The sequence below is a fragment of the Zalophus californianus genome, chromosome 16 (genome assembly GCF_009762305.2).
Source record: "Zalophus californianus isolate mZalCal1 chromosome 16, mZalCal1.pri.v2, whole genome shotgun sequence".
NCBI classification, from domain to species: Eukaryota; Metazoa; Chordata; class Mammalia; order Carnivora; family Otariidae; genus Zalophus; species Zalophus californianus.
Window position 1 is genome coordinate 52,540,039 of NC_045610.1, and position 25,426 is coordinate 52,565,464.

At 38.0% G+C, this 25,426-nt stretch overlaps 1 long non-coding RNA gene across 4 annotated transcripts in view; it reads left to right on the plus strand.

Annotated features, from left to right (window-relative positions):
• Nucleotides 1–25,426, plus strand: part of LOC113907881 — a 203,667-nt gene that overhangs the window by 115,744 nt on the left and 62,497 nt on the right. Inside the window, exon 4 of one of the 4 annotated variants that reach the window (XR_003515305.2) lies at nt 7,762–7,800. The exons of the other annotated variants lie outside the window; for them this stretch is intronic. This is a non-coding gene — a long non-coding RNA (uncharacterized LOC113907881). The remainder of the gene's footprint in view (nt 1–7,761; nt 7,801–25,426) is intronic. 4 annotated transcript variants of the gene reach the window in all.

Here is a 25,426-nt window from a genome sequence, read left to right on the forward strand (position 1 = left end):
ATTTCCAGAGGACCTTTTAAGGAATGCTGATAACCTGCATTTCTAAAAGATCACAGTATTTGTCTAGTCTAAACAATAAACAAAAACAGTTCTAGCAGTTTCCTGAGACCCCAACATCCTTTTCCAAACAGTAGGTTATATTTCATGTTGCTCTGTTCTTTTCGTGCTGACTTCTTCACAAAGACTAAGAAGTATACTTTTATTTGAAGCTTAATTGGAAGCCATCATTTATGTATATCGAATATCACATTTCAAAGATTTCTAATGTCCCCAGTGTGATACACCTTACAGTCAACACAATAACACAAGTACATGACTTAGACATTATCCTAGGTCTTCCTTGTTGTGAATTTGTTTCTCACTCGTATAATTTACATTTAAGTCCTTGCAGCCCTTAAACCTGAGTTCAGACTCTAGCAGAAATAGGTACAAACTTTAAAAGAAAATGAATCCCTGAGCTCATCCCCTTTCATGGAAACTTTCTAAGGTATAAAAATAAAATGAGCCAATAGCATTATAGAAAATGTGATATCCAAATAGAATTGTTTATAAATAGAATGTTTTACCAAGTTTCCATGAGGCATCAGCTGTCCTTTAACCCTCTGCTTGCTGACATTTTCCAGCCCACTAGCTAAATTAAGGCTTAGGAAAAAGTTACCTATGCATTGTATTTTTATGTGGCTGTTCATCTATTTTTATATGCTTGTGGATATATGACATCAGTTCATTACAAACCTATCAAGACACCCCCACACACACCATAACACATGTATATTTGCAGACATGAGGGAGAATATGAACTCTTGCAGGTTTATGTTACCAGAAGAACTGTACCCAGACCAAGCTCTAATATGACTAGGGTGCACCAACATGCTTGGTTTTATCCCCTTAAGCCTGTTGTTGTCCTGATCTGGTTGACAATAGTGCCCCCCACTGTTTGCACTCAAAAGTGTCCCCTTCAGATGATAAATTCTGTGATCACCCCAAGTGTGAGACAAGTTATCGTTTTCCTGATTACTATAGTACTCAGGGGAAGCTAGCTTAGAAATACTTGAACAACCTGTCTAGCAGAGACAGATAGCACTCAGTTAAAACCAGATTTCAAGACAAATAGAATTATGAAGATTGTTTTTGTTTGCCCAAATGGCCATATCACTATTTCAAAATTAGCTATGCTTTTTTCTTCTTTCTCTGTCCTGTGTCTTTCTCTCTTTGACACTCAAAGACCTACACAATCCAGCTGGAGTAGTGTGTTACACGACAATGATCTGGCTTGTGTAATTATACTCTGGTAAATGTAAGAAGCCTAGATACAGGGAGAAGAAAGCTGCTTTCTTTTTCTTTTCTTTTTTCTTATTTTGTTTATTTATTTGAGAGAGAGAGAGAGAGAGCACAAGCAGGTGGGGGAGGGAGACGCAGGCTCCCCGCTGAGCAGGGAGCCCAATGCGGGACTCGATTCCAGGACCTGAGCCGAAGGCAGACGCTTAACTGACTGAGCCACCCAGGCATCCCAGAAAGCTGCTTTCTTAATATGGGAATGTCAAATGTGTTCCCACGATCCGGGCACAAACACCTTTCTTCCTTCCACTTGACAATTGGCATTGAGATTCTGAATAAGTAATAGCAGTTCTAACAATTTCCTTTTCTGGCCTTGGATGTCCAACATAGAAATCATACAGCAGTGTTGGTGGTTTTTAAAAGCTTATTAATGCTAGTTTTCTTCCCCCTTAACGTTAATTGAAAATGATTGTCTATACTTGCACATGAGGTTATGCTACATATACACACAATCAAAACGCATAGGTAGTTCATATCATTTTAATTACTGTAATTTTTCAAAGGCATGTAACTTATTTAGATAGTATTCATTAACTTGGTGTTTTATTCTTTGCATTTGCTGTAGAACCCTTAGGAAATGAAAACATGCAGATGATAGCTTCGTGATAGTGTGGTAATCACCCTTGTGAATGATGTGTCCAGATAAAATCAACTTACTCTTAAGATAGTCAGGAAAAAGCATAATTCCCAAGTCAGGAAGTCAAGTTACATGCGTGGAAATATTACACATTTTCCTTCTTAATTGCTGGTGGTGGACGGGAGACATCCAAATCCGTATGTCTGAATTTAGTGAGCAGAAAAAACATTGTATACGAAGTGCTCACAATTGCACCAAGCAATGCTGGAAAATTCAAACTTGGTGTCAGAAACCTAAAATGAACACTTTGACAACATAGGATGTGCAAAGTCTTTGGCCCCATCAGTCTCAGAAAAGATTTTATTTTGAGAGTATACCTATGCTGAGCATTTTATGAAACACATGATGCAAAGAACACAGATGTTGGATTAAACAGTTAATGAGTTCAGATCCCACAGATCCAAACTTACTAGCTTTGTGTCCTTGAATCCACTTTTCAACTACTGTCATCATCCCCTGTAAAATGGTTTAAATGAGTTATTGATCTCAAGCATTCAGTACAGTGCCTGGCCTATAGTTAGGACTCAGCAAATCAGGCTAGTATTCTCTCTCTTCATTTCTGATCAGAAAGAACCCTCCTATTCTTATTGCAACAGACCTCCTAACTTTGGTTGCTAAAGGAGTTTGTGAAACAAAGAATAACTAGAGTGTCTCACCCATTCAAGATGTCTTTTAAAAGCCAAATAAGTCAATAGATTAATACTAATTTATCTTTTAACTTCTACCTGCCAACAGGATTAAGCTGGCAGGCATATTCCTCCCTTACCCTCTTGGTAGGCAAATTGATAGCTCCCTGAAACTGTTTCTATTTTCTCAGACATCTGCTTTTTCTATAATCATTATAATTATATTTGCTGGGCAAATTTGGATGTGACCTTGGCTTTGGGAAAGCAGATTTCAAAATATTCATAGAGAAAAAAATAAGTATGATCCCATGTCAGAGAGATTCTTTAAAAAAAATTCTGATTTTGAAATCACAATTCCAATGAGAAAAAATTAGGGACAGAAGGATTAGTCATCATAGCTGCTAGATAAATTCTGGAAAACTTTTCAGAAGACATGCCAAGCACAGGCTGATCCCATACACAGGGAAAAAAGAAAAAAAGATAAATTTGAAAGGGTGGCGGTGGAACCCAGTTAGAGAAAAGTCCAAAAAAAAAATCCAAAAAGTTCTTTAAGAGAGTGATAGGACTTTAAAAGCATTGAGTAAAAATAAGAACAAGGTAGGAATAGGCCCACGGTTTGAAGAAGCTGGTGCTGCCTCACAGGTGACAGATGGAAGGCAGAGCAGCTGAACCTGGATTTTATTTTTGGTACTTTCAGCAAAGGAAAAAAAAAAAAAAACAAATAAAATGGAAGGTGCAGAGAGGAATTTGCAACACCTGAGGTGAGGACATAATAATAATAGCTGATCAGATTTAATACAAGTAATTTCCTCTGTCTCAAATAATAACATTAGTAGTAAGAACAGCAAACACAGTGGGCTCGGTATCTGCCAGGCATTGTTCTAAGTGTTCTAGTTTTTGATCCTCACTGAAACCCCATGAGGCAGTTTTGCTTATCGTTACCCCCAGCTTATACATAAGAAAACGAAAGTGCAAAGAAGTTAAACAATCCCAACTTACCCAAGATGACAAGAGTTAGAATGTGTCAGAGCCGAGTTAGGAATGCATTGCAAATTCTAGACGCAGAAAATAGAATTTCCCTCCTTTTATTCGTTTTTTAAATGTGAAATAAACTTTCTCAGAGGTTCCCAGCAGAATTTTCCAGAACTGGGTCTGTCTTGGCAGTTGGCAAGGAAGATGAGACCACCGTGACGGACTTCCATCAAACAGAAGTTACTGTGGAGCAGGAAAAAAAAGCCCAGTAGCCCCGGAGGGATGTGCCGTCCCAAAGAGGTGAACAAGGTCAGGAATCTGCAATAAGGAAGGAGGAAGAGTATGCCCAACAACCTGTACTTACTATTTTTTTTTAATTTAATTTAATTTAATTTATTTATTTATTTTTTTGAGCGAGAACGCACATGTGTGAGTTAGGGTGGAGGAGTAGAGGGAGAGGGAGAGAGAATCTTAAGCAGGCTCCCTGCCCAGCACGGAGCTGGATTCCAAGCTTGATTTCATGACCCTAATATTACAACCTGAACTGAAATCAAGAGTCCATCAGTTAACAACTGAGCCACCTAGGTGCCCCAGTACTTGCTGTTTTTAACAATAAGCATTAAATTTAGTTTTCTGGAATTTAACAGAAGGAACAAAAATGGAAGTAAAACTAAAGGGTTTGATAATTTCAGATAAACATTTTTTGCAGTATAAAAGTTGCTGGTTTTTCTAAGATGTCCCCAATGTTAAAAAATATATATTTAAATAAAAAAAACTCTGAGATTTAATCTTTTATTTTTATTTTTTTAAAGGTTTTATTTATTTATTTGGCACAGAGAGAGACACAGCAAGAGCAGGAACACAAGCAGGGGGAGTGGGAGAGGGAGAAGCAGGCTTCCCGCGGAGCAGGAAGCCCGATGTGGGACTCGATCCCAGGACCCTGGGATCATGACCTGAGCCGAAGGCAGACGCTTAATGACTGAGCCACCCAGGCGCCCTGAGATTTGGTCTTTTAAATGTTCAAGTTTTATACATTTCTGTAACCTCCCGGCTTTTTAAAAAAAATTGTGTTTAAATAATGATAGTACTAATGAACAGCTCTTTTATTATTCTTGAGTTCTTTATGTCAATGATCACTTGATTGGTTGGATTTCATCATCAATATATTATCCTCTAACTTCATATTGAATTCTCTTATGTATTTTATTTTCAATATTCTGTTTTGATTGACTTCCTTTGGCACTGAGTTTACCTTAAGTTTTTCTAGTGGGGTGTGTTGTATCTCATCTCTCCTTCATGATTTCTTCCTACTCTCATCCCAAGAGCCTTCAATAATCCTGCTCAAATAAAATAAAAATAAAAATGGAAGGTGCAGAGAGGAACTTGACACATCTGAGGGGAGGGGATAGTACTATAGTAGCTGATCAGTTTTCATATTGATAGATGGCATATTTTTATTTAATTCCTGGAGTCTTCTATTATTACTCTGTGGGGTTGAATTTATTGCTTCCTGGATGAGTATAAAAAGTGTGTTTTCTGAGTTCTTGGATGTCTAAGAATTACTTTATTCTGACCTTATGATTTTTGGTTATTTAGCTGGGGATTAAAATTTATAGTAAAGAACTGTATACGATAGAAATGTTTAGGCAACAGTCTTGTCTTCTAGCAAGAAATCTGATTTCAATTTCTTGGTAGGTGACTTTTTCCTCTCTCCGCTCTGTGGAAGTTTGGAGGGCCTTCTCTTTCTGCTTTGAATTCTGAAATAACAATGGGGTAGACAAAGGGAACTTTCTGCTTGAAAATTCCTATCTTTAACTAACTTCTGTTAGTTTCTATATATTGTTGCTTTGATAATATTCTGCCCTGTGTTTTCACTATTCTTTCTTTCTGGATCTCCTGTTATTTATAGGTTGGGCCACCTGGATTTCATCTCCATGCGTTGTATTTTTCCTCTCACATAAAACAAACAAAAAACCTTTGTGTTGTTGAGCTTTAAAGAAGATTTTCTTATTATTATATAAACTCCCCACTCCTCAGGTAGACGTGTTTGGTACAATCACGGGGCAGCTAGGTGTATGTTTCCAGGAGTGGTGTTTGTTTCCATGATATATACTCACAGAAAGAGGGAGATTAAAGAATATCATCTGCTACTCCTTGTAACAAGTGGAAAACTTAAAGAACGCGAATGGTTTCTTAACAAAAAGTAAACTGTGAAATTGAGACACAGACTTTTTACTTATATCCTATGATTTTGGATTTTTATATTTTTTTATCATATACTAAAATTTTGCTTTCTGATAAAATTAACATGATTACTTGTTAATGTGTGATAGCATAATCATTATAACACTTATATATTCATATGTTTTAAGATATCAATGATACTTTTATAAATGAGATTACTGAAAACACTTATTTTCAGATTTTTTTCCAATCCACTAAGAATGCCCAGAGTATTGTGTTTTAAGTCATTTGAAATAATTCTTTACTGAGGATTTACCTCTCCAACTCAAAGGAAAGTCCAGTTTCATTTTCCTTTTCATTTTTATGAATTGATTTTTACTATAATTTTTAGAGTTATATCAAATATTTATATGATTTCCAAAATCAAGAATATAAGACAAAATAATTTAGAGAAATCTAACTTCTGTCCTTGTTTCCTCCACATTTACTCCCTTCCTCTTTAGGTAACTTTTCAAAGAAGATAATTGATCTTTTTACCATGATTTTTTAATAAAACATATACAGACATGCTCCTATCCTCCCCTTCTTAGGTAAGAAGTATCACACAGTATACATTTTGTTCTACCTTGTTTTCTGTCTTTTAAGTTTATAGCTTGGAGATTATACCAGAGCAGTATGTGTATCTTTTTACAAATAAACAGTATTTAATATCCCATGATATGGAGTACCATAATTTATTCAACTTGTCCCATATCACAAAGACTGTCACAAAAAAATTGCCCTATATATATTAGTTTGTATTTCTGTCAACGTATATTTGGGATAAATGTCTAGAATTAGGATTTCTGTGTCACATGATAAATGCATATGTAGTTTTATTAAGTTTTATCAAAGTCTGCTCTGTAACAATAGTACATTTTGCATCCTCAGCAGTTCTGTTTGCAAAAGCCTCTTTTTCCACCCTTACTGACAATATGTTATCAAGCCTTTTGATACTTGCCAGTTGGATAAAGGACAAATAGTATCTCAGGATACTTGTAATTGTCTACAGAAGCACTTTTACAAGAGCCGGTTATGAAATCATTTTGGCAGATCTCAAACTATTTTTGATGTAGATTAGAGTAGAATAGAATTGAAATTAAAATTTAAGAAAGCATTATGTAATAAGTACTATTTTGTAAAGCTTATTTTGTGAGTAGGCGTGTGTGTGTGTGTGTGTGTGTGTGTGTGTGTGTGTGTGTGTGTTGAAGCACAATATAAAATATTTTCCTTATAGAGAACTGGGATAATGATAAAAAGTTTTCCAATTCACTATACTAAAGAGTTTCCAGGCATCTTTGAGAGAGAAGTTCACCTGTGGCCTCCTCTGCTAGCTGTAGTCTCAATCTCTCTGCTTAAAATCAACATATGCTGGGGCGCCTGGGTGGCTCAGCTGGTTAGGCGACTGCCTGCAGCTCAGGTCATGATCCTGGAGTCCCGGAATCGAGTCCCGCATCGGGCTCCCTGCTCAGCGGAGAGTCTGCTTCTCCCCCTGATCCTCCCCCCCCTTCATGTTCTCTCTATCTCATTCTCTCTCTCAAATAAATAAGTAAAATCTTTTTAAAAAATTGACGTATGCTCCCTGCGTAAATATGCTTTGGATATCTCCATGCCTTTAATCAAACCATTTCTTTTGTTTGGGATGCTCTCCACCCATTGACTGCATGGCACCTGCCTACTCATCTTCTAAAATTTTACTTCAGCATCCCTTATTTTATGAAACTCTTCTCAGTGTGTATCTACTACACCTGCACAAAATTCCATTGTGTTGCGTATAACATTTTATCATACCTCTTTGTATAAAGTATGTTTCTCCATGACACACAGTAAGATTTTTGAGTGTAGAAGTTACATCGTGTTCATTTCTTTAAATATGTAACACTGTAATCAACTCAATATATGTACATTAAGTGAAATAATGCATAAATTATAACTTTATAATTGATTCATTTATTTTTTCCCCAGTTATTCTTCTCAAGTTGCTGTAGCAGAGAAATCCCACAGGTAGGATATCCTGCTTTTGGTAGAGCATTCTGCAAATCTTACATGCAGACAGTTTTGATAAAGGGAGAATGAAGACTGAAGATAGAACTAGGTAATATCTTTTTTTAAGATTTTATTTATTTATTTGACAGAGAGAGATGCAGCAAGAGAGGGAACACAAGCAGGGGGAGAGGGAGAGGGAGAAGCAGGCTTCCCGCGGAGCAGGGACCCAGATGCGGGACTCAATCCCCGGACCCTGGGACAATGACCTGAGCCGAAGGCAGACACTTAACGACTGAGCCACCCAGGAGCCCCAGAACTAGGTAATATCTTGAGGTCCCTCAAAAGCAGAGCCTGTGACAAAGACTTACACATAGAGAGCTCTTCTGGAATTTATCCTGACCCAGGAGTGAAGGACAGGAGAAGTGAAGCCAGGAACGAGGTAAACCAACACAAGAGGTATTATTGGCCCTTGCTAATGAGAAATGAGCCTTGATTCTTGAAAGAAGGCAGAGAGCAAGTGATTCCCATATTCATGCTTGCTTTCTCTTTGAACAAGGAGAAACCAGTATCATTGATGAACAAAGGAAATAGGTGTTGAAGGCAAAAGTTAGGGCTTGGGGAGCAGCAGACTAATGAACAGGAGGGTGTGGCAGAGAAGAGACCCCAAAATGCTGCAAAAATTCACCTAATGTACTTAATCAGCTACAAATATGTGCCTCCTCAGGATGACAATCTGCAAGGCCCCCAGAGGGTACATGTGGGAGAGACTTCACAGATGCAGTCTGTGAGAAATGGAGTTCAGTCATAGCCATGGTGGAGACACGTTGGTGAACCCCACCCCTCACCTCCCCCTGGGAATTTAGTTGAGGACCCAGAAAAGCCACATGCTTAGGAGAAAGGACAGTTTTCTAGATAAAAAAAATTAAAACCAAAATGAAGCATTCTTACTAAAGTCTAAAACCAAGATACTGCAGGTCAAGGTGACCTCATCAACAATTTAACTGCCTGTCAGCACAGAACTCAATATTTATAGAAAGTTGATATAATACAGAGCATCTATACTGCATCACCTACAATATCCAGCAAGCACTAAAAAATAGTGTCTATATTCAAAGCAGCAGCAGTGATTGATAATTAAAAAATAAAATGATCAGTAGAAACAGACTCAGAGGTGATCCAGTTGCTAGCAATGTGACTGGGCAACTCTGAGCTTCAGTTTTCTATCCATAAAATATGGCTAAACAAAAACTAACCCCTATAGAATTGCTGTAATAATGAAATGTATTAATTGTATTTGGAAGTAGATTATCAGGGTAAAACTACATATGATTGCCCTGTCAAAAATGGAAACAAACAATAAAAAACACACCAAACTAAAAACCTTCTGAACAACAAAGGAAATCGTCAATGAAATGGAAAGGCAACCTACTGAATGGGAGAAACTATTTGCAAATCATAGATCCGATAAGATATATGATTAATACCCAAAATACATAAAGAACTCACAACCTAAAAAAAAAAAATCTGATTAAAAACTGAGATTTGAATATACATTTTTCCAAAGAAGACCTACAGATGGCCAACATCATTAATCATCTAGGACATGTAAATGAAAATGAGGTATCACCTCACACCTGTTAGAATGGATATTAGCAAAAAGATAAGAGATAACAAGTGTTGGCAAGGATGTGGAGAAAGGAGAACGCTTGTGTTGATAAGAATGTAAATTGGTGCAGCCATTATAGAAAGCAGTAAGGAGATTCCTCAAAAAATTAAAAATAGAAACACTGTATGATCTGGTCATTCCACTTCCAGGTATTTGAAGAAAATAAAACACTAATTTGAAAAGATATATGCATTTCAATGTTCACTGAAGCTTATTTACAATAGCCAAGATATGGAAATGAGGTAAGTGTCCATTGATGGATGAGTGGATAACAAAAAACAAAAATGTGGTATACACACACACATACATACACACACAGTGGAATACTATTCAGCCATTAAAAAGAATGAAATGCTACCATTTGTGATATGGATGGAACTTGAGGGCATTATGCCAAGTGAAATAGGTCAAAGAATGACAAATACTGTATGATCTCACATGTGGAATCTAAAAACAAAGAAAACCAGCTTATAGATACCAAGAACAGATTGGTGGTTGCCAAGGGTGGGGAGTGGGTTAAGGGAGTTGAAAGGTACAAACCTCCAATTATAAATAAGTCATGCAGATATAATATACAGCATGGTGACAATAGTTAACACTGTATTGCAAAAAATGAAAGAAATCCTGGTTTGATGGCAACTTATAAGTAACTCAGAGTTGGTTGGCGTTTATTTCAAGTTCAACAATGTAGGTTTTAAGGGCTCTGCGATCAGAAAGAACTAGCTGTGTGGCATTGAGTGGACTACATCTCTCTGACCTTCAGTTTTCTCAAACGTCATTGAGAAGTATTAGAGTACCTGTCTTGAGGGTACTGAAAAGCTATTAGAACATCAAGGATATGCAGAGACAACTGCAGTTCCTGATCAACTGTGAGCTAAAAAAAAGTTTAAGTGAGGAGAGTCTACCGTTGATAGAATTATGTTCCAATAATGAGCTGTCGTAAACCCCAGTGAGCCATTCCAAAAGAGGAAGACATATTTTAAGATGTACACAGACAGGTCTTTCTGACTAGAGGGTAGCGACGCTTGATGCCACTGGAGAAGTAGGCTCTGGGAAGACTGAAAAGTGAGACATTTTGACAGGCTGCTGTGTTAAAGAGGGATCGGGTTTTATTCTGGACTATTCCACAGGCAGGACTGTGACCACTATTAACACCCGTGGGAAGGCACACTTCAACTCAGTCTTAGGAAGCACTTTTAAACAATTAGAGCGATCCAGAGATAGAGTGGCCCAATTTAAGAATTAGTCATCACCTTGTCACCAAAAGCTTTTCAGATGTTGACTTCTGCTTATGGATCCTTTCAGAGGAAATTCCTGCATTTTGTAGAAAGTTGGACTAGATGGCCTCTCATGTTGCTTCCAGCATTAAGATTTAACTTTGTGGAAATTCCATATATGGGCTTTTTTAAAAAAAGTGATACTCTGCTTCAGTAGCTTTTTTTCCATGTGGATTCAATGGATATAAATTCCTCGTTATTTAAAAGGTGAGTCAAAAGGAAAATAGCATTTAGCATGGTAGAGCAGCCCCCAAACAGTTCATCACGCATCTTAAAAACACAAGTCAGAGCAGTAGACGACTTCAAAGGGGACCAACCACACCATTGCCAGAAGTGCTGGCCAAGAAGCCAGTTGCTCCTGGAAAAATACATTTCCCAGCTTGGCATCTGAGCCTTGGTGATTGCTGTCCAGGGAGGTGGAAGAAAAATGAGTTTATGGGCAGCCATAAATAACTAAGGCACTGAAATTCTGAAAATGGGCCAGTTTCTTCATTATGATTCAAGACCCAAATAGGAATGAGCTACTGTTCCAGTTGGAAGGTAAGACAGCTGTAAATACCCAATTAGGAAAAACCTAATGAGAATAATTATAAACTCTGTATTCAATCAAATAAGTGCTCTGCAGAATTCTTCACACTGAATCTTGAGTTGATATTTTTATCTGTGAAGATATGGGGAGGAAGAAATGGATATGATTTGGGGGGGGTGCAGTCTGCTGAGAATGCCAGAGAGGAGGATTGTGTTGCTGTATCTATATGATCTAACTTGAGGCTTATGTTCCTCAGAGCACAATGCAACTCAGGTCTGGAACTTCTTTGGAAACCTGCACTTTGGACAGAGGAGTCCTCGTGACTGAGTCCCTGAAACTGTTCCAGAATTTTGGCATTCTAAAAATGCACCTTGTCCTCTACATGGAATTCTTCCTCCCTATAGTCAGTCATTAAATAATCTTTTGTTATACCTACTATGTTCCAATATTTTTTTAATTCCAAAATGTATTTTCTTTTCTTTTTTTTCTTCTTTAAATTTTTTTATTCTTATGTTAATCACCATACATTGCATCATTAGTTTTTGATGTAGTGTTCCATGATTCATTGTTTGTGCATAACACCCAGTGCTCCACGCAGAACATGTCCTCTTTAATACCCATCACCAGGCTAACCCATCCCCCCACCCCCCTCCCCTCTAGAACCCTCAGTTTGTTTTTCAGAGTCCATCGTCTCTCATGGTTCACCTCCCCCGCCGATTTCCCCCCGGTCATTCTTCCCCTCCTGCTATCTTCTTCTTTTTTTTTTCTTGACATATGTTGCATTATTTGTTTCAGAGGTACAGATCTCTGATTCAACTGCCTTGCACAATTCACAGCGCTCACCATAGCACATACCCTCCCCAGTGTCTATCACCCAGCCACCCCATCCCTCCCACCCCACCCCCACTCCAGCAACCCTCAGTTTGTTTCCTGAGATTAACAATTCCTCATATCAGTGAGGTCATATGATACCTGTCTTTCTCTGATTGACTTATTTCACTCAGCATAACACCCTCCAGTTCCATCCACATCATTGCAAATGGCAAGAGCTCATTCCTTTTGATGGCTGCATAATATTCCATTGTGTGTATATACCACATCTTCTTTATCCATTCATCTGTCGATGGACATCTTGGCTCTTTCCACAGTTTGGCTATTGTGGACATTGTTGCTATAAACACTGGGGTGCACGTACCCCTTCGGGTCCCTACATTTGTATCTTTGTGGTAAATACCCAGTAGTGGAATTGCTGGATCATATGGTAGCTCTATTTTCAACTTTTTGAGGAAGCTCCGTACTGTTTTCCAGAGGGGCTGCACCAGCTTGCATTCCCACCAACAGTGTAGGAGGGGTCCCCCTTCTCCACATCCCCACCATCTGTCGTTTCCTGACTTAATTTTAGCCATTCTGACTGGTGTGAGGTGGTATCTCATTGAGGTTTTGATTTGGATTTCCCTGATGCCGAGCGATGTTGAGCACCTTTTCATGTGTCTGTTGGCCATTTGGATGTCTTCTTTGGAAAAATGTCTGTTCATATTTCTGCCCATTTCTTGATTGGATTATTTGTTCTTTGGGTGTTGAGTTTGATAAGTTCTTTATAGAGTTTGCATACTAGCCCTTTATCTGATATGTCATTTGCAAATATTTTCTCCGATTCTGTTGGTTGTCTTTTGGTTTTGTGGACTGTTTCTTTAGCTGTGCAAAAGCTTTTTATCTTGATGAAATCCCAATAGTTCACTTTTGCCCTTGCTTCCCCTGCCTTTGGTGATGTTTCTAAGGAGTTGCTGCAGCTGAGGTCAAAGAGTTTGCTGCCTGTGTTCTCCTTTAGGATTTTGATGGACTCCTGTCTCATGTTTAGGTCTTTCAACCATTTGGAGTCTATTTTTGTGTGTGGTGTAAGGAAATGGTCCAGTTTCATTCTTCTGCATGTGGCTGTCCAATTTTCCCAACACCATTTGTTGAAGACACTCTCTTTTTTCCATTGGACATTTGTTCCTGCTTTGTCAAAGATGAGTTGACCATAGAGTTGAGGGTCCATTTCTGGGCTCTCAATTCTGTTCCATTGATCTATGTGTCTGTTTTTGTGCCAGTACCATACTGTCTTGATGATGAACCCTTTGTAATAGAGCTGGATGTCCGGAACTGTGATGCTGCCAGCTTTGCTTTTCTTTTTCAACATTCCTCTGGCTATTCGGGGTCTTTTCTGGTTCCATACAAATTTTAGGATTATTTGTTCCATTTCTTTGAAAAAAGTGGATGGTATTTTGATGGGGATTGCATTGAATGTGTAGATTGCTCTAGGTAGCATTGACATCTTCACAATGTTTGTTCTTCCAGTCCATGAGCATGGAACATTTTTCCATTTCTTTGTGCCTTCCTCAATTTCTTTCATGAGTGTTTTATAGTTTTCTGAGTACAGATCCTTTGCCTCTTTGGTTAGATTTATTCCTAGGTATCTTATGGTTTGGGGTGCAATTGTAAATGGGATCGACTCCTTAATTTCTCTCTCTTCTCTTTTGTTGTTTGTGTATAGGAATGCCACTGATTTCTGTGCACCAATTTTATATCCTGCCACTTGACTGAATACCTGTATGAGTTCTAGCAGTTTTGGGGTGGAGTCTTTTGGATTTTCCACATACAGTATCATATCATCTGCAAAGAGTGAGAGTTTGACTTCTTCTTTGCCGATTTGGATGCCTTTGATTTCTTGTTGTTGTCTGATTGCTGTGGCTAGGACTTCTAATACTATGTTGAATAGCAGTGGTGATAGTGGACATCCCTGCCGCGTTCCTGACCTTAGGGGAAAGGCTCTCAGCTTTTCCCCCATTGAGAATGATACTCGCTGTAGGTTTTTCATAGATGGCTTTTATGATATTGAGGTATGTACCCTCTATCCCTATACTCTGAAGAGTTTTGATCAAGAAAGGATGCTGTACTTTGTCAAATGCTTTTTCTGCATCTATTGAGAGGATCCTATGATTCTTGCTCTTTCTTTTGTTAATGTATTGTATCACGTTGATCGATTTGCGGATGTTGAACGAAACTTGCAGCCTAGGGATAAATCCCACTTGGTCATGGTGAATAATCCTTTTAATGTACTGTTGTATCCTATTGGCTAGTATTTTGGTGAGAATTTTTGCATCCATGTTCATGAAGGTTATTGGTCTGTAATTCTCCTTTTTGACGGGGTCTTTGTCTGGTTTTGGGATCAAGGTAATGGTGGCCTCATAAAATGAGTTTGGAAGTTTTCCTTCCATTTCTATCTTTTGGAACAGTTTCAGGAGAATAGGTATTAATTCTTCTTTAAATGTTTGGTAGAATTCCCCTGGGAAGCCATCTGGCCCTGGGCTTTTGTTTGTTGGGAGATTTTTGATGACTGCTTCAATTTCCTTAGTGGTTATAGGTCTGTTCAGGATTTCTATTTCTTCCTGGTTCAGTTTTGGTAGTTGATACATCCCTAGGAATGCATCCATTTCTTCCAGGTTATGTAATTTGCTGGCATGGTACTGCTCATAATATGTTCTTATAATTGTTTGTATATCTTTGGTGTTGGTTGTGATCTCTCCTCTTTCATTCATGATTTTGTTGATTTGGGTCATTTCTCTTTTCTTTTTGTTAAGTCTGGCCAGGGGTTTATCAATCTTGTTAATTCTTTCAAAGAACCAGCTCCTAGTTTATTTATCTGTTCTACTGTTCTTTTGGTTTCTATTTCATTGATTTCTGCTCTGATCTTTATTATTTCTCTTCTCCTGTTGGGTTTAGGCTTTATTTGCTGTTTTTTCTCTAGCTCCTTTAGGTGTAGGGTTAGGTTGTGTATTTGAGACCTTTCTTGTTTCTTGAGAAAGGCTTGTATTGCTATATACTTTCCTCTCAGGACTGCCTTTGCTACATCCCAAAGATTTTGAACCGTTGTGTTTTCATTTTCATTGGTTTCCATGAATTTTTTTACTTCTTCTTTAATTTCCCGGTTGACCCATTCCTTCTTTAGTAGGATGCTCTTTAGCCTCCATGTATTTGAGTTCTTTCTGACTTTCCTCTTGTGATTGAGTTCTAGTTTCAAAGTATTGTGGTCTGAAAATATGCAGGGAATAATCCCAATCTTCTGGTACCAGTTGAGATCTGATTTGTGACCTAGGATGTGATCTATTCTGGAGAATGTTCCATGGGCACTAGAGAAGAATGTGTATTCCATTGCTTTGGGATGGAATGTTCTCAATATGTCTGTGAAGTCCATTTGGTCCAGTGTGTCATTTAAAGTCTTTATTTCCTTTTGATCTTTTGCTTAGATGATCTGTCCATTTCAGTCAGGGGGTGTTAAAGTCCCCCACTATTATTGTATTGTTGTCAATGTGTTTCTTTGCCTTTGTTATTAATTGCCTTCTATAATTGGCTGCTCCCATGTTCGGGGCATAGATATTTACAATTGTTAGATCTTCTTGTTGGATAGACCCTTTAAGTAGGATATAGTGTCCTTCCTCATCTCTTATTACAATCTTTGTTTTAAAATCTAATTTGTCTGATATAAGGATGGCCACCCCAGCTTTCTTTTGGTGTCCATTAGCATGGAAAATGGTTTTCCACCCCCTCACTCTCAGTCTGGGGTGTCTTTGGGTCTAAAATGAGTCTCTTGTAGACAGCATATCAGTGGGTCTTGTTTTTTAATCCAATCTGATAGCCTGTGTGTTTTGATTGGGGCATTGATCCCATTTACATTCCGGGTCACTATTGAAAGATATGAATTTAGTGCCACTGTATTGCCTGTAAGGTGACTGTTAGTGTATATTATCTGTGTTCCTTTCTGGTCTATGCTGCTTTTAGGCTCTCTCTTTGCTTAGAGGACCCCTTTCAATATTTCTTCGAGGGCTGGTTTCGTGTTTGCAAATTCCTTTAGTTTTTGTTTGTCTTGGAAGCTTTTTATCTCTCCTTCTATTTTCAATGACAGCCTAGCTGGATATGGTATTCTTGGCTGCATATTTTTCTCGTTTAGTGCTCTGAATATATCATGCACCCCCCCCAATATTTTTCTAGGTGCTTAATATTCAGAAATAAGACCTGGTGCCCAGAGCAGTGTTTATCTCAAATTGCTTTGCTCTTTACTTCGTAGTTACATACTTGGTGTGAGTTGAAGGGAAGTTGGCAATGAGATAAGAGAAGGGAATGGAGAGGGGAATGGAGAGTCCTTTGCCTTGTCCTCCTCCTACTAGCATCCTTTTGCAAATGGAGTAAAGCCCTATGATTAAATTTAAAATATGTGAGAGGTACCCACAATATGAAGTTTGTTTTTGCTGACACAGTGAAAGACCAATAGGTTTTAAAATAATTTACCCAGGAGGATAAATTTTGCCTTCTCCTGAGAGATTAACCCATATATTCCAGAAAGCCCTTCGACCTCCTCTTCTTTCCCCAATTTCAGTCCTCCAATACTGTCTTACACCCCTCCTGAAGGCTACGTTCAAATAAAATGGGCTTACCCTTCTCCTTTGCTTCATGGAAATAACTCAGTCTGCCCACGCTGACAGGCAGTTCTTTTAGTAGAAACTGATATTCCTTTATAACCCAGATAAGAGAATTTAATATTGTAAAGTCTTAAGCCAACTTCTCCAAGTTGTTTTTTCTTATCCATCAGTGCGTGAACCAAATTATTATTTAATGCAGAAGATACATGGAAAGAGTGAGGAGGAGTGGTTATTGGTACATATTCCATTTCCTTTAAGATTTTTTAAAGGTTTTTAAGGTTTTTAAACATGGGATCACATCAAGTTTTTCCATAGCACATTTAAAAATGCCTAACATCACCTTGAGAAATTCTGAAGAAGATATCGCAAGAGCCTCCAAGAATCTGTATTTTTCTTTCTGTACCTGAGTCTTTCCAGATAATGTTGCTGATTGTCCATACAAGGCCTTAGGGACCATTTCTCAAGCAGAGATTTTCAACCCTGGATGCAGATTAGAATCACATACAGAACCTTAAAAATTGTGTTGTCTAGGCTGTATGCTACACCAATTAACTCAATTTCCAGAGATGGGAATTGAGCATCAGTACTGTTTCTCTCAATGGGGAGAGAGGCAATGGATCTTGATTGTTGTGACTTTTTAGTTAATGGAAAGAGAAGGACAAGGAGGCAGAAGTTGAGAGGGAAGAGAAGCATGAATATGCACTAACTCCTCCCTCTGTGTGTTTCCCCACTGTGTGTTTCTCAACTGAAAGTCGGTTACTGGCTTCTTTTTAAACTTGTCATCTTTGGCATGGAGAAGAAAAAGGAAGGAAGTCTTCAACAAAAACCTCTGTTTTCCCCCTTCTTCAGAAATGATATGGATGTAATCATATTAACAAAGAAATGAAGTCAGAAAGGGCTCATCGAGCACCAGATCTGCTCACATTTTCACAGATAAATCTAACCACTAGAGATAAAACATGTAATCATATAAAATCGGACTTGAATTCAGGTCTCCACACTTCAAATCCGAAGATCACTTTCCAATAAACAACAGAATGATCACTCAGAAGAAGAACTGGTGATGAAAAACTAGTAGAAAGAAAAACCCATATTTTTTATCTCAAACCATTCCATTACAGCACGTTACCTCTTTATTTTGTGTCATTGCTCACCTCACATATTTACCTTTTTTTTTGGTGAGAATATTTAAGTCCCATGCTCTTAGCAAATTTCAATTACACAATAGAGAGTTATCAACTATAATCACCATGTTCTACATTAGATCCTCAGGCCCTGCACATCTTATAACTGAAAGTCGATACACTTTTACAAACCTCTAGTCATTCCCACCCCACCCCGGTCCCTGGCAACCACTTTTCTACTCTGTTTTTATGAATTTGACTTTTTTTTTTTTTAAGATACTACACATAAGTGATACTATGTGGTATTTGTCTTTCTCTGTCTTATTTAACTTAACACAATAGTCATGAGGTTCATTCATGTTGTCATAAATGATAGGACTTCTTTGTATTTTAAGGCTGAATAATATTCCATTGTGTATACTCTACCAAGTTTTCTTTATCCCTTCATCCACCAATGGACACTTAGGTCGTTCCCATACCTTGGCTACTGTGAATAATGCTATGAACCTAAGAGAACAGATCTCTTTGAGGTAATGATGTTGTTCCCTTTGAAACACCAGGAGTGAGATTGCTGGGTCCCACAGTAGTTCCAGTTTACATTTCTTGGGAAACCTTCATACCGTTTTTCCATAGTGATTATAACAGTTTAAAACCAACAGTATATAAACATTCCCTTTTCTCCGCATCCTTACCAATACTTATCTCTTGTCTTTTTGCTAACAAGTGTGCAGTGATACCTCATTGTGGTTTTGATTTGCATTTCCCTGATGATGAGTGATGTTGAGCACTTTTCATGTACCTGTTGGCCATTTGTATATCTTATTTGGGAAAAAGTCTGTCGAAGTCCTCTGCCTATTTTTAATTTGTTAAATATTTTTTGGGGGGGCTATTGAGTTGTTTAACTTTCTTGTGTATTTTATATATTAATTCCTTATCAGATACCTGGCTTGCACATATTTTCTCCTATCCCATAGGCTGCCTTTTCATTTTGTTGATGGTTTCCTTTGCAAAAGCTTTTTAGTAAAATATAGCCCCATGTGTTTAGTATTTGCTTTTGTTGCCTTTGCTTTTGGTGTCAAATTAAAAAGTAATGTATTGCCAAGACCAGTGTTAAGTAGCTTACCCTCTATGTTTTCTCCTAGGAGTTCAATTGTTTCAGGTCTTATGTTCAAGTCTTTTATCCATTTTGGGTTGATTTCTGTGTATGATATAAGAGAGGGGCTCAATTTCATTCCTCTGCATGTGGATAGTTAGTTCTCCCAGAACCATTTATTGAAGAGACCATCTTTTTCCCATTGTATATTCTACATAATCATTCCACTACAGCACATTATCCCTTTATTTTTTTAAAGATTTTATTTATTTGAGAGAGACAGAGACAGTGAGAGAGAGCACAAGCAGGGAGGAGAGGGAGAAGCAGGCTCCCCGCTGGGCAGGGAGCCTGACTCGGGACTCAATCCCACCACCCTGGGATCATGACCTGAGTCAGGGCAGACACTTAACCGACTGAGCCACCCAGGCACTCTATCCCTTTATTTTTAAAGGTAATATTCAAAGATATACAACAAAAGGGACATAAATGATTATAGAATTTAAGGTACATAGTTTAGCTGCAATCTTGGGTCAATGGTAAATCAGTCTCTCTCATTCTCTCCCTCTTCTTACTCCTCATATTTTGTATTTTCTTAGTTTATTCACTGGTACCCCTGAAAGAAATGCTTCTCTGCTTCACTTTCTTTTTTTCCCCTGTAAAACATATCCTCCACCAATTACTGATTGTATTTCTCCTAAGTAGATGGGTGAGCTTTGTGAGAGTTTTAGAAAGATCAGTAATTGTAAAAAAATCAACAAACTGGACCAAATGACTTTTTTTTAATTGTGTGCTTCTGAGAGAATGGGGTACCCAATAAATACAGGAGTACGGATCTCTGGGTAGAACAAGTCAAAACGATTGCCTTTTCAATTATCACATTTTTCAATCTCTGCTGAGCTGATGTCCTACATGGTCGCTCTTTGTTCTGACACCTACCTGAAAGAGCCCAGGGGTGCTTCTCATATTTCAGACTTTGCTTGGTTCTGCTGCTTCATCTAACTAGTAAACAGCACTGAATTTTCTAGCTGATTCTTTTCCCAAACTCCCTTCCAAGCAGACATTATAACCTAGACCAACAATTGACAAACTCACCTGTGGACCAAATCTAGTTTTATCAGAACACAGCTAGACCCATTTGTTTGTGTATTGAATATAGCTGTCTTCATGATACAATGAGTAGAATTGAGTAGTTGTGACAAACATTCTGGCCCACAAACAGAAGATGTTATATGGCATTTACAGAACAAATTTGCTGACCACTTGATCTAGAAACTATTGCAGTGAATTAGAAATTTCTATTTCTGTTTCTAAACCTAATGTGAATAACTTCCTAAAACTACAAACCTGCCTCTAATTCACCATATTGCACATTCCACAATTCACAACTTATGGTGGGCAATTGGGAACAAAACTAACTTGACTGGTTTAAGGGGAAATCATTACCATCCAAAAATCAATAACTTGCAAGGGAATTAAAAAATTGTAAAGTTTTATGAGGTCAAACACAGCTCTATTTTTTTTTTTTGAAAGCATATAAAGTGGGAACTAGATAGGCCTATTAATACTGAATTTTTGGGATAACCTTTCAGATGCCTATCAGTAATACTGTTATCTGAAGCTTCTCTTTGCTTTTGGAATCAGGCTCTTTCCATACAGTAAATATTAGTTTAAGGAACATATTTTTGAGCAGATACTAATACTCAAAAATCTTCTCACAATCATGAGAAAATAAAAATCCTCAGCAAAATAGCAAAGTTCTTGCCTATTTATTAAATGTAAGTTAATGTGTTTTTTTTTTTTTAATTTGTCACCTGGGGTGGGGAAATTTTAATTAGCTCTAAAAGAACATAAAGTCAAAGACTCCTGCATTATTTTTCTAGTGTTGCTATAATCAACCTAGTGGCTTAAAACAATGCAAAACTGATTACCTTAAAGTCCCGTAGATCAGCAGTCCAACATAGGTCTTTGAGCTAAAATCATGGGGTCAGCTGGGCCACACCTCCATCTGGAGGCTTTAGGAAAGAATCTGTTTCCTTGCCTTTTCCAGCTTTTAGAACTTGTCTGCATTTTCTGGGTCACAGGCCCCTTTCTCCATCTTCAAAATCAACTGATCAAGTCCTTCTCACTCTGACCTTCCCATCTGCCTACCTCTTCCACCCTTGTGATCACATTTTCCCAGCCCAGACCATCCAGGATAGTCTCTACATTTGATGTTCAGCTGATTAGCAATCTTAATTCCATTTGCAACTTTGATTTCCCTTTGCCATGTAATGTCACATATTCAAAATATTCACAGGTGCCAGGGATTAGAACATGGACATCTTGATGGGTCATTATTCTGTCTACCACCACTCCAATTGTCATATGTGTTTTGGGAAACTAATGAGTGAAGTTACCCATATGAAGAACATTCTTTTTTGTTTTTTTTAAAAAGAATTCCCCCATTATCTGAATCTAGGTAAAAGAGAGGGCCCTGATTCCCACTATGGAAACACCATCTCCCATCCTTGACAGCTAGTGCACAAGACCAACTAGATGCACACCCACCCTGAAGTTTGAATCTTGGTAGACCACTTCAGTTATACAGGGATAGGTAAACATGATTCATGGTGACTATGTCAATCATGGTGGTGAGAATTATTGGGGGTGTGGTGAAGGTGGCAGCCACAGGAATCCAGATATGCTGGGGTTGAGCATTTGGTGAGCAGTACCAGTGGTGTGATACCAATAAAGTTCACCTAAGGAGAAGGCTCTTGTGATATGATCATGCCCACTCTTCTTTCTACCTCACATTGATACTAGTTTTTCTTTCCTACATTGGTTATTAACTGTTTCTGTACCAGGTCCTCTAGGTCACACACTACCCTGTATTCTTGTAATCCATTAATTTTTTTCATAAGTTAGCCATAGTCAGATTCTGTCTTGTAACTAAGATTTTTCACTGATAGGGGTTCTTTGGGGTAAGATTCTTTGCTTCTATTTCATGTCTTGCTGTCCATAACACAGTCTGACTTATAAGTTCGGAGACCCTGAGAACACAAAACAAGTTGTCAGAAGGATAAGATAGCTTCATTGGTCAAGTAGGAGCTAAGAGAACTGATAATCCAGTAGGACTGCCCTTTATAGCAATGAGAGGAGAGTCCAATACACAGATTTTGAGACAATGGTGGAACTGGAATTGAATTGAGCCAATGTTCATAACTAAAGAGGTAAATCCAGGATGTGAGAAATAGGAGCAGGACCCTGGAGGGAAAGGGTTTCTTTAGGTTCTTCCTTTTTGATAATTGAGTAATTCACGAAGAAAAGCTAACTTTGGAAGCACAATGAACAGAATCCAACTACTCAGGAGAGTTGGCAGGCAAGCATGAGATCATAACATTGCTATAAGGCCAATAGAGATCCAAACAGTTTCAAGAAAACCAGGCAAGAATATTTGTCTCTTAGCCTGAGCCAGCAAGTTGGGAATGAGGAAGTTTGTGGGCTGACAGGGCTCACTCACAGTCAAATGGACACTGGGTAGATGCCAGGTAGATGATGACTACAGTAGATGACTACAGTCAGTAGAATTACTGATTCCACTCAGATGGTGCTCTGAGGGTTTGGATATATTTTTAGCTATGATTTTGAAATTAGGCAAAGTTGGACCCCAGTTTGAAGAAGTTTGCTCTTTCATTTGGCCAGGGTTTGGGAAGAATGTGCCTTATGTGGGTTTTGATTAATTGATATTGTGGCTCATTCTCATCAGAAGACAACTGACATTGGCCAAAATGTTCTCAGCAGACTAGAAAACAGATCTCCATAGCATTCAAACTTCTGCTTCACCTTTTCAGAACACAGTGCAATACTGGTCTTCCTACCTAAATACTTTTGGATTCAAGGGGTCCAAAGATGTCCTGAAAGATGTTTTAAAACCTCACACACAGAGCTGTTATCAGATTCAATGAAACAAAATAAAATATATCGATATTAGGAAGGGAAGAAAAAAAGAAAGCTTAGACAACTCCGGAACAGAGAAACTACTGGTGTGGTCAACCAGTGTGTTTTCAGTTACTTTAACATCACAAATCAGCTCCAGTCTGAGCCATGACATAACTACAAGGACAAGCAAAAGATTGATGTAGCACTGTGTGCACCACCAACCAGAACTTGACAATGACCAGAGACCTATAAAAACAAGATCTTGACATTGACCAGAGACCTGTGAAATTCTTATTTCTTGATCATACTGTATTCCTCATTTCTTGGTCATTTTTTATTCCTCAACCTCTGCAAAGCAATGTTCTTTCTTTCTGACCCCACGGGACTCTCTGCCTTCTTTGGCATGGATTTTCCCTGGTTATGTTTTCAGGATACTCTGAAGGACACGAACAATCACATAACAGAAAGGACACAATCCTCATTCATGTTCCAACTAGGTTAGTGCACCTCAATTATGTTTCTTGTTCTCCTCTTGTTTGTTGTTATTACTCTTCCTGTATTTGTTTCCAGACACCTTAAAAACATGAGTCAAGATCACTTTTTAGGTGATGGGAAGGTGGGAAAGGGGAAGGAGAGTCGGTAAGAGGGCACAGAGAATTTTCTTTATTTCCTTTATTTTCCTTATTTCCTGTATTAAATTTATTAATACATTTATATTAATAATACATTAATTATTTATTTGTATTGTGATAACTCATTTATTGTTTTTAGTATCAGGGGACTTTTTATATGCCTCTGTGTCCCATCTTTTATGCTTTAAATGAGTCTTTGGGAGTGAATCTCTCATTTATACAGTGAGAGAAAGAGCCATAAGATTCTTATTTATTAGGAATGCATATCTATCTTTTTCTTTGTCCCCCTGGGACGTGTGTGTGTGTGTGTGTGTGTGTGTGTGTGTGTGTGTGTGTGTATTGATATCTAGAGGTTTTCTTTAAACTAGAGTTTTATGAAGAAACAAAAACAAGATTTAAGAAAGGTTAAATAATAGATTGCTTGAAACTCACTGAAGTTCACCAAACCATCTGCTATGATGAAAATTGCACACATTTGTTGAAAACAAATGACAGGTACATTGAATTGACTTCAGAATTCATTTCCTTCTTTAAGCAGCTGGAGCCAATCCTTTAGCTGGTGAGAAATGGAGTGGATCTAGGACATTCAAGTTGTGCGCCCAATGTGCTTTGGGGAGCACAGTTTCTGGCTTCAGAACCATTTTCAGTGATCACTGATAATTCTTAACCTTTGCCTAATTATCTTTGAGCTCAGTACAGCAGATGAGCATTGCAGGTTTGTGGTCTCTCTGTTGGATCATTGTTCATCTATATTCTGAAGATGAGCTGGATGGGTGTACCATATTTAGTTGGGAAATGATACTTTCTTGAAAGTAGAATTAAATATCAAATCCTTATTATACAGAAACATTGCATACCCTGTGTAAGAGCATTAAACGCTTTCCAAGACACACTCCCTCAGACACAGATGGGTGCTTGGGAAGCTACTCTTAATTGCTTAATGTCCAGTATGTGTTATATTCCTTTACTGATGTCTTCTCAAGAAGAGAGAAGGCCACCAAGGTCTTGTTCCTCAAAATGGGCTTGGTGGACCAGCAACGTTGGCAACATCTGGGAGCTTGTTAGAAATGCCAAATCTCAGGCCCCACTCAGAACTATTTAAACATAATGTGTATTTAGCAAGATTTCCCATGTTACTCACATGTACATTAAAATGTAAGAGGTAACAGTCTATATAATCCATATTTCCAGCCTTCTTAAATCAGTTATAGACAAGGCATGATATAAATAAATGAATTCACAAAAGAATGGATGAATGAATGAATGTCATGATTAAATGAACAGATGTTTCTATAGATATATAAATGAGTGAATGAATAAATAATTTTCCCTGAAAAATATAATCAAGTTCATAGAGTGACTAAGTAGTTTCATTAAGATTAAGTGAAGTCAATTATGCAAAACCAAAACAGTAAAAACCTACACAAAAGACAGTCTAGCATTGATAGTACAGGCCATCTGGTGACACATCACTGCATAGAATCCAGTAACAAAGTCTCAGAGAGATGCTTAGATAATTATGTTCATTTATTTTGTATGTAACTTAAAATTCTTAGCCTTCATTGGTAAAATGCATGGGAAAGTGTTCATTAAGGACATTGGTGGATGACAGCATGTTATTGTGTATGTGACCATTTCCAACTATTGTTCCTTCTGTGTGAATTGAATTTTCCTGTGAGTGCTTGCTCTTCCCCTCCCCCCTTCTTTCTCCTCTCTCTCTCTCTCTCTCTCTCTCTCTCTCTCTCACACACACACACACACACACACACACACACACACACACACACACGTTCAAAAAAATACACACAACTGTCAATCTCTCCACCATCCTGGGGTGTAGAACACAGTATCTCCATCTTTGTGTACACCAGAAAAATCTTGGCTTAACAGTGTGGTTGACTGAAAAATGTCAGTTTGAAGACATGACATTTTCAGTCCTTTGGGATGAA